The sequence below is a fragment of the Neomonachus schauinslandi genome, chromosome 1, assembly GCF_002201575.2.
Source record: "Neomonachus schauinslandi chromosome 1, ASM220157v2, whole genome shotgun sequence".
In the NCBI taxonomy this organism is placed as follows: domain Eukaryota; kingdom Metazoa; phylum Chordata; class Mammalia; order Carnivora; family Phocidae; genus Neomonachus; species Neomonachus schauinslandi.
This window is the reverse complement of record NC_058403.1, coordinates 38,421,869-38,431,592: the sequence shown is the minus strand read 5'-3', so window position 1 is coordinate 38,431,592 and position 9,724 is coordinate 38,421,869. Positions and strand designations below refer to the sequence as shown.

Genomic DNA, 9,724 nt, shown 5'->3' with positions numbered 1-9,724 from the left:
GTTTTGAAAAAGGTACAAAGAAATTTAGGAATATCTTAATACAAAGCATGGTAGAACAATATAGAAAACATATAATTAAAACCCTGAAACCTATTACAGAACAGAAGATCACTAAAGATGGAAAGATATATATTTTTTTCTTCTAAAACAGGAAAATAGTGAATTTGTCAATTCTCCCTAAATTAATCTATTAGTGCTGTGCAATCAATCACAATCAAATACTTAAAGACTTTAAAAAAAAAATTACTCGGGATGCCTAACTGACTCAGTTGGTAGAACGTGCAACTCTTGGGGTGCCTGGGTGGCTTGGTTCGGTTGGGCATCTGCCTTTGGCTAGGGTCATGATCTCGGGGTCCTGGGATCGAGCCCCGCATCAGGCTCCCTGCTCAGTGCGGAGTCTGCTTCTCCCTCTCCCAGTCCCATTACCCCCTGCTTGTGCTCTCTGTTCCTACACCTGTAGGAACAAATATAAAGAAATAGAATAAAAGAAATAATAAAAATATGAGGCCTTGTTTTAACCACAGTTAATGTACTATAAAGTTTCATAAATTAAAAAGCAGTGTGGACATAGGAATAGATCAATGAGCTAGATTAGACTCACGTATAATGGAATTTCATGCCTTATAAATGTCATATTTAAAATCAGTGAAGAGAAATTGGATAATTCAATAAATGGTGTTAAAAATAAATATGGACTTTTATTCACTATTTGTACAAAATCAGTAACAGATTTATATGTAAAAAAAAAAATCATGTAAGAATGTGGAAAAATCCTGGGTAAATAATCCATAATCTGGGGGCACAGAAGGCCTTTTTAATTACAAATTAAACATAAATTAAAATAAGGATCCATTTAAAATCCACATGCCCCCCAAAACAAGATAGAAATTCTAAAAGCCTACATTTTCAGCATATAAGTTGAAAGAATAATATGAAATATACATATATATTAAAAACCTCTTATAAATCAGTATGAAATATGTGTTGAAAATTTCTTTCAATAGTAAGGAAAGAGAGAATCACTCCTGTTCACTGTTGCTTGGACTGTCCTCACATTCCCATGGGTATGTGATGTTTGGCTAGGAACATGTGGGGGTTACAGCGGCCTCTTATATTGGATTGGAGTGAGCATGGGAGGGTAACTGCTTTACACTTTTTTCCCCACTACAGTTAAAAAATAATAAAGTTCTTCAAATCCAACACCATACTCTCATGATCTTTTTCCCTATTTCTGTGTGTTGAGATGCCCCTAAATGCTCTACCTGGTATGGAATCAGACCCCAAGTCTGACATGAACATGAGAGGATATACTTGTGTGGAAATGCTGAGCTACCTCACTGTCAGGATTTTCCTCTTCTGGGTCATTGTGACCCAATCTCTTGTAGTACAAGAGCTGGAGAGCCAGTCAGCAATTAGAAAAAGACATCAACATCTATTGCTGATCAAGCAGAGGTTGAATGCAGCGCAGTGCAGAAGCCACAGAAATCCCCTTGGTTGGTCAACTTGTGCTTGCCCACCTAAACCTCGGGACATTGATAGGTGCGCTCTTGTCTTTTGACCCAGCACAGTAGATAGGATTTATCTGTAGGAGCTGCTTTAGAGAGTGCATTGGGTATTAGAAATCCAGAAAAAAAATTTCAAATTTTTGAAACAACTCAAAGTTCTTCAGGCAGCCTCATATAATTATAAGTATTAATATTTGACCATGGCCTGGTTTATTACCTGCCTTACAGCATAAAATAGCATAAAAGGAAATTGGATATTATAATTCAATACTGTAGCAGATACAGCAAAGGAAGACTTGGCCCAACTTTTCTGCCACTTCTCCCTCAGGAATATTTTCATGGGTCTGGGCTTAGGTATCGTGACATCCACTGGATGAAAACTGAAAAAGAAAAACTGGCTAATAAATTATTGTGTGTGTACAATGCCAAACATCCCACCAGCCCCACTTCCCTAAACTTGCTAACTTCGTACTTATCAAAGAGATTAAGCTGTCCGCTCATCTGTGTGCACATTAGGTACATTGGTGTGTTGTAAAGACACAGACAATTTTATCTGGGCAAGCCAGCATTATCCTGCTCACACATATCTGACCATTAAAGGAAATATCTCATGCAAACACTTTCAAGCTCATTATTTTGACTTCTGTAAAATGTTTATTTAAGTGAATTTGAGAATTTAATTAAAATAGTCACACTAATTTTGCACTTCTCCAAAGTCAATTCACAACAGTGTAAAGACCCCTGCTTAACATAAGAAAAATATTTTGTTTGTTTGTTTATTATTTAGCAAATTCACATAGTAGTTAATAACAGCCAAATTATTCTTCTAAGAACTTTACAAATATTAACTCATTTAATTTTCCTAATGACCTTTCTTGGTTACTTGGGCTGTTAGAACAAAAATACCTTACGCTGGGTAGCTTTATTTCTCATAGTTCTGGAGGGTGGGAAGTCCAAGAATTTGGACAGGTTTGTCAGGTTCTGGTGAGAGCCTTCTTTATGGTTTCCTTATTTGAAAGAGCAAGAAAGAGATCTGTATCATCCTCTTTTAAAAATAAGGGCTATAGGGCGCCTGGGTGGCTCAGTTGGTTAAGTGACTGCCTTCAGCTCAGGTCATGATCCTGGAGTCCCCGGATCGAGTCCCGCATCAGGATCCCTGCTCAGCAGGGCGTCTGCTTCTCCCTCTGACCCTCCCCCCTCTCATGCTCTATCCCATTCTCTCTCTCAAATAAATAAATAAATAAAATCTTAAAAAAAAATAAGGGCTATAATCTCATCATAAGGGTGCCATACTCATGACCTAATCTAGTCTTAATTATCTCTCAAAGGTCTCACTTGCAACCATCATACTACAGAGGTTAAGGTTACAACAAATGAATTTTGAGGGGGTACAAACATTTAGTCCATAGCACAGCCCATTAAGAAGATTTTATTAATATTGGTTAGGTGAATAAATTGAGGAACAGAGAGATTAAGTACCTTGCCCGAAGCAACACAGTTTCTCATGGATAGAACCAAGATTTTAAATTCCAAGAGAATAGACTCCAATCTGAGCTTCACCCCTACCCTGTATTGCAAGTTACCCAAGAGTTATCTAAAAATGTTATCTAAAAATTCTCAGAAACTGAGAATACTTTTGTAACATGCATTAATTGTGATTTCCATTGATTTCTAAGGATATAACATATAAAAATTAAGATAATAAAAACTGATTTTTATTAACCCATTATATTTTTATTAGGCCATGCAAAACTATCTTTTGTAGCCTAATTTATTTCTCAGACATCTGCAAAACATACTATGAGCTTGTCACCTAAGTTATAAACTACCCACTGCTAAACAGAGGCATGGGTACTGGAAAAAAACATAAAAGAACAGTAATAGACGTAATCATTATGAGTGATAGTTAATTTTATGTGTGTGTATGTGTGTATATTTCTCTAGAGAACCCTATTAATTATGCTTGAGATTTGGTTGGATTAAAAAAATCAAATATACTTAAAGAAAACCCAACATAATACCAAAAAAAGAAATACAAATAAATGTAACAATGATACCACTCTGTAGATTTCACTCGTAATTGAAGGATTTGAGTGACAGATTGTGAAAATCAACAGAATAGTGTTGGAGGTTTCTAAATGGGAAGGGAGCAATGATTTAAGAATTTGAAGCCAGCTGTATATGAAGAGATATTTTTGATCAAATGGAGGATTGTGAGTGCAAGGAAACATGAACCACATCACAAAGTTGGGGGAAGGATGCAATTCACAAAGTCATTCAGGGAAATGTTTCTCCCTAACTTTGTGGGACGCAGTACAGTATCTACTATGCCCGGGGCCATATTGGTTGAATTACAGCCTGAAAATAGTGTGTACTGCAGCTCTGAAAATGGAAAAGAAATGTTAAAGCTGAGAAAATACTGTAAAGGGAAAATTGGTAAAATGTGATGATTTGAATGTGGGAAATAGAAGACTGAGGATTTAAAAAATAATATTTAGATTATGAATCTGAAGAACACAAAGTTTGGAATTTGAACTCCCAAAAAATTCATCTGGATTTGGAGACTCCTCCACAATTTCCTGGAAGAACTAGAACTGATTTTTTGGAATGAATGGAATGGTTTATATGTGCTTGAGGCAGACCATAGTCCATTCTGCAATAAATAGGTTACCAGATTTATTATTATATATATGTGTGAAAATATTATTAAGAATAAATGTTTAGATTTCCTAAGTTCTTTTATGTTGACAATTCAAGTCCTAACTCACAATAAGCAAATTTTAATTTTGTACTTTCCCCAGCCAGGTATCTATTTCCCAGTTTTAAAGTTTTATTACAACTGCTTTTTTGGTTTGGCTGATAGAAGTCTGCACTGCTACATTAATTTGAGAATTTATTAGGTTTGATTTTTAAAAGAGAAGTTCCACTATGAAACCATGTACAGTCAAAGGGTGCCTGGGTGGCTCAGTCGGTTAAGCAAACGACTCTTGATTTCAGCTCAGGTCATGATCTCAGGGTCGTGAGATCAAGCCCTTTGTCTGGCTCCCATTGGGCATGGAGCCTACTTAAGATTCTCTCTCTCCCTCTCCCTCTGCCTCTCTCCCGACCCCCTTCTCCCTCTGAAAAAAAAAAATGAGGGGTCCCTGGGTGGCTCAGTCAGTTGAGGATGGAACTCTTGGTTTTCTCTCAGGTCTTGATCTCAGGGTTGAGGAATCGGGTCCTACTTCAGGCTCCGTGATCAGTGGGGAGTCTGCTTAAGAGTCTCTCTCTCTTCCTCTCCCTCTGCCCTTCCCCCACTTGTGTACAGGCGCGCTCTCTCTCTCTGTAAAATAAATAATAATTTAAAAAATAGATATACATTCAAAACTTAGTGAGAACAACCATTAATAAATGCCTAGTCCTAAATTATGGATAGATTTATTATTTAAAATTAATAAAGATATATTTTGCCGTAAGTTATTACATGAGAAATATACAAAGGAAGGGATAGATGTAGGATTTTCTTCAGAGGTTTATTCAAAAGAATCTAGTAATCCAGAGTATGTTTTTTCACATGGCTTTCTGGTATTTCTAGAATATTCTGGCATTGATGGTGCCGAAACAAAACAAAACAAAACTAAACTGTACACTGATACTCCTTGGCATTGCTATTCAATTAGATAGCAGATCCAACTGACACTGTGGCATAGTCTATTTTCACATTTTCCATGGTATTGAGTCCCCAAGACAACTATTTCCAGTGTTTTTTATCTTCTTAATCATTATTTGTGCTTGTAATAATGAAGCTTACAGAGATTTGGCTCCCAACTGGCCCCTTGATCCAGACATCACACAGCAGTGATGTAAGAGCATGCACCTCTAGACCCATGGGGCCTGTATTTATATCCTGGCCTGCTATTTACTAGCCATGTTAACTTGGGTACGTTACTTAATCACACTGTTTCAGTTTTCTTATCTGTACAAAGGGCAAAACCACAACCACCTTATAGGATTTTTATGGAAATTAAATAAGCACCTTCGTCCAGGTCTTCTAGAAAGCGTAGCATGAGGGAAGGTTTAAGAGGCTAGTCCTTTATTTTGATGGTTACAGCTCAGGGTGGGAAGAGTCAGAGAAAAAGGTGACTGCAGTAACAAAGAAGGTGAAATGATGTGATGTGACGTTTGTTGATCTGGGTGCTATTTCACAGCAAACCACTTAGAGAAAAAGCAGGTCTCTTGGCAGGCATGTTTATTCCGTCCTTGGGAATTACCTGGAAAAGCTGCAATAGGCAATAGCCACAGAGAAGAGAAGGGAGAGAAGGGAGGGAGAAGTTCTCTTTGGACCCCTCATCTGTTCTTTCCCATTGGTCAACATTCAAAGTTCACCTTAATGTTGAGCTGGCTCTCCTACGATTCCAGATTGCCATTCAGCCCTTGGCGTTTCCTCTAGTAACCCTGCAGAGAGGCTCATCGGAGTCTGAAAGTGGAGAGGAGAGCCAGCGCTGGGAGGCTCCTGTGGGATAGGTCATCAAGGAAATCTGAGAAGGTGTCCAGAGTGTTCCACACAATGAATAAATATGTGTAAAGCACTTAGAAGAGTGCCCAAGGATGGTAAATAATTTGTGTGTGAGCTATTACTGCTCTGAGGCAGGCCGGGGAGGATGTAAAATAAGAATGAGACTTATAAATAAAGAGTTGTACTTGATAGTGATTTTAATGAGATTATAATTGTCCCAAGATTGTCTCTGATGTCATGGGTTAAACTGAGGCATAATTACAACTCCCTCTAATGGATTAGAAACACAAAAAGGGAACTAGAAATGGTGGATTCTTGCAAGTTTTTATTTTTTTTTTTTTCTCAACCAAGACACAAAGAGTGATTTCAGAACAGGCTCAACTCTAATTTGGATTATGACCAGTGCACCCAGGGGTGCTGACCGCAGCGGGGAGTGAAATAATTCTGCCATGGTTTTGAAGCTGATGCCAGAACAATACATGGGAGACAGTATTTGACTTTCTCTTGGGAAGTCTCCATTTAATTGTATCTCTTTCTGGCTCCAAGGCTTGTGACTTGCTGGAATGCATAACTGAAGAAGACTGGATTCAGGGAATATCGCACAAAAGGACAAATAGCTATAACTTTGGGGGAGCAGGACATAGAAGGTTTCCAGTAAATGGAGTTCTGCCCAGAATTACAAGATTGGGCCAGATCATTGCCCTGATGGTGAGGATTATCTGGTTAAACTCTGAGACGCTTCAGGAAAAAAATAAAAGCACAAATGTAAAAGCATGAAAATCATCCTTTGTCCTCCCATAGCCCATCTCTTTTTTCCAATCTCCGTCCTATATTCGGGGTCTTAAGTTTAAGGATTCCTCAGTTTTTACCAAACCATCGCATTATAGTATGTTCAAAGGTATTAGTATGCCCAATAATTGACATTTCGTAAATATACAGTGTAATTTCAAACTTACCATGTAAATCTGAGTCATCTAGATGCTGACATAAAATTCCTTTTCTATAATTTTAACTATTTTTCAGAAAAAGATAAAAAAAATGGATGCTGTTCTGTTTCATTCTAATTACTATCACTAAAATGGAAAGAAACCAACTCTATCAGGCTTGAGTGCATGTTAAGTGGGATTCCCTCCTTGAAGAAATTTTTGCCTCGTCAAGGGATTAAACTGGCAGCTGTCAGGCTTTTCTCATGCAAACCACAGACTTTGCCCCTCCTCTTCGAGTCTGATGGAGATTTATGCCAGATGCTTAGAAGAAAGGACTGTATTTCAAAATCTGAAAGTCAGCATAGGGGGAGAGAGGATTGCAGTAGGAAAAAAGTAGATTGTTTCATCATTCTGAAGTTCTTGAAAGTTTGGGAACATGCGTTGTTAGCATATAAATTACCTAACACACAAGACACAGGTATCATCAAATTAAAGAGTCAGAACACTTATTTGGTCAGAGTGGGTTTCCTCCTGGTCATATTGTTTTCTTGACTTTAGGAAAATATGGATTGATTTTGAGATGCTTGCCACAAAAACTCCCAAGTTTTCTTTTATGATTGCTTCACTGAAATAGACATAGATGAAATTGCCAAGAAATGATCGTTCCTCAAATTTAAGGTCTGTATTCTGAATGTATAATTCCTATGTGTTTTTTTTTTTATGAATAATGTGATGGAAAACTACAATGAAGAATTATTTTCATTACTATGTTTTTTTCAAATCTAAAATAATATTGCTACTCACATTTTCATTACTTAGGAAAGAATACTAAGTAAATCAGATTTGTTTATGGGCTTACATTTTAATGCCTCAGATCTATGATTTAATTATTCATATATGGATTAATTCAAAGTAAATTTAATCCTAAAAAAATCTTACTAACAGTTTTTATCTTGCAGTCATACTCTTCAGAATAACTTATTAACTACACCCAGCTTACATCCATTTTGATAAAAGTATAGAACTTTTGGGGCTCCTGGCTGGCTCAGTTGGTAAAGCATGTGACTCTGAATCTCAGGGTCATGAGTTCAAGCCCCATGTTGGGTGCAGAGATTACTTAAATAAATAAAAACTTAAAAAAAATTATAAATTTTTTTCTCCCTATTATCTATACCCTAGGGTGGAGGGGTAAACACACATAAAGCTTTACTCTTAAAATAATTAAATTTAAGATTAGATTTCATGAATTAGAGTTTGGTGTGTAAGCCAGTTTGAACTAGCCATTTGATTCTATCAATTATTTAAAAAATTTATGTGATTCTCTGCTTTCCTATTAACATTTACATTTCCTCAAATTCCATTTTATCTTTTCTATCAATATTGTAAGCCCCAACTAAGCAATGTATTGTAGATGAACTTTAGCACAGTAGAAGTTTAAAAATATGTATCTCCAAATAACTTTTTAAGTATTGCAGAAATGCATTACTAAATTTGCAGGGAATGTTAACAGAAATGTTGAAAAATAACATTTACACTGAAGAACTGCAAAACTGCTTGTATAAAAGGAGAAGGTTGTAGAATTGCTACTTTAATTTTTTTGCAAGATTTATTTGTTTTAGAGAAAGAGTGCACAAGTTGGGGGCAGGGGCAAAGGGAGAGGGAGGAGAATCTCAAGCAGATTTCCCACTGAGCACAGAGCCCAAGGCGGGACTCCATCTCAGATCATGACCTGAGCCAAAATCAAGAGTTGGATACCTAACCAACTGAGCCACCCAGGTGTCCCAGGATTGCTACTTTTAGATAGAATCTATTTAAATATATATGTTGATACTCACTCACTTTTGAATTAAGATGGGAAAAAATAAAAGGCTGCAAAGATATTTTCTGTAAAAAGCCACTTAACTGAAATATACTGATAACATGATTAACTATTCAAGTCACCCCTTCCTAAATCTCCTTTACAGGGATGTTTTTGTTTTGTTTGTTTTGTACGCCACAGGAAAACAGAACAAAACAAAACACGTATTTTTCAAATTTCCTGTTAGATAATAATCCTAGAGCAATTGCAATTTCAGTTGCAGGAAAATGGATTTAGATTGTTTAAAAGATAAACTGAGACATATTAAAAATGTTTATTTGAGCAAACATTGATTCCAACTGGGCAGCATCCAATCTAGCAGACAGAAAGAAGCTCTGAGGGCCTGAGCAAAATGACAGATTTTTATTGGCAGAAGGGAGAGTGAACAAGGAAGTTATTTTAGACAAAAAAGCAGGTTGGTTATTGCAAAGTCACTGTCCTTTAGGGGAATGTGGGAATCTAGCGGTTGGGTGACCTCATTAGTGCTGATCAGGTGATTCCTGATTGATTGATTTAAAATTCCATTCCTGGGAGAGCCAAACTATAATTATAGTCTTGTTTTGGTGATGAGCAGTTCCATTTGGGCCTGTTTTCTAGTGTTAGATCATCTCCTATCTATCTATCTATCTATCTATCTATCTATCTATCTATCTATCTCTCTATCTATTTATCATCTATCTATTATCTACCTATCTATCATCTACCTATCTATCTCTCTAAACTTTTGTGTGTGTATGTGTGTGTATGCAATCTCATATTCCTATTTGAAAATAATCAAGCTGTGGTAGATATTAAATTTTTCACTAAAGATTTTAGCTTTTTCTTCCTCTGAACATATAGGAAGCTTGCCCTTTGAAATTAGGTAAGACCACATGAATTACAGTGCCCAATGAAATGTAAGCAGAAGCATTTAAGACCTGAGGTGCCGTTTGCCTTATCC

At 36.6% G+C, this 9,724-nt stretch overlaps 1 non-coding gene across 1 annotated transcript; it reads left to right on the top strand.

The window, feature by feature from the left end:
• The first annotated feature begins 7,960 nt into the window (after positions 1-7,960).
• TRNAQ-CUG lies at positions 7,961-8,033 on the top strand. Its single transcript has one exon. It is a non-coding gene; the product is annotated as a tRNA-Gln (tRNA).
• The last annotated feature ends 1,691 nt before the right edge of the window (positions 8,034-9,724 follow it).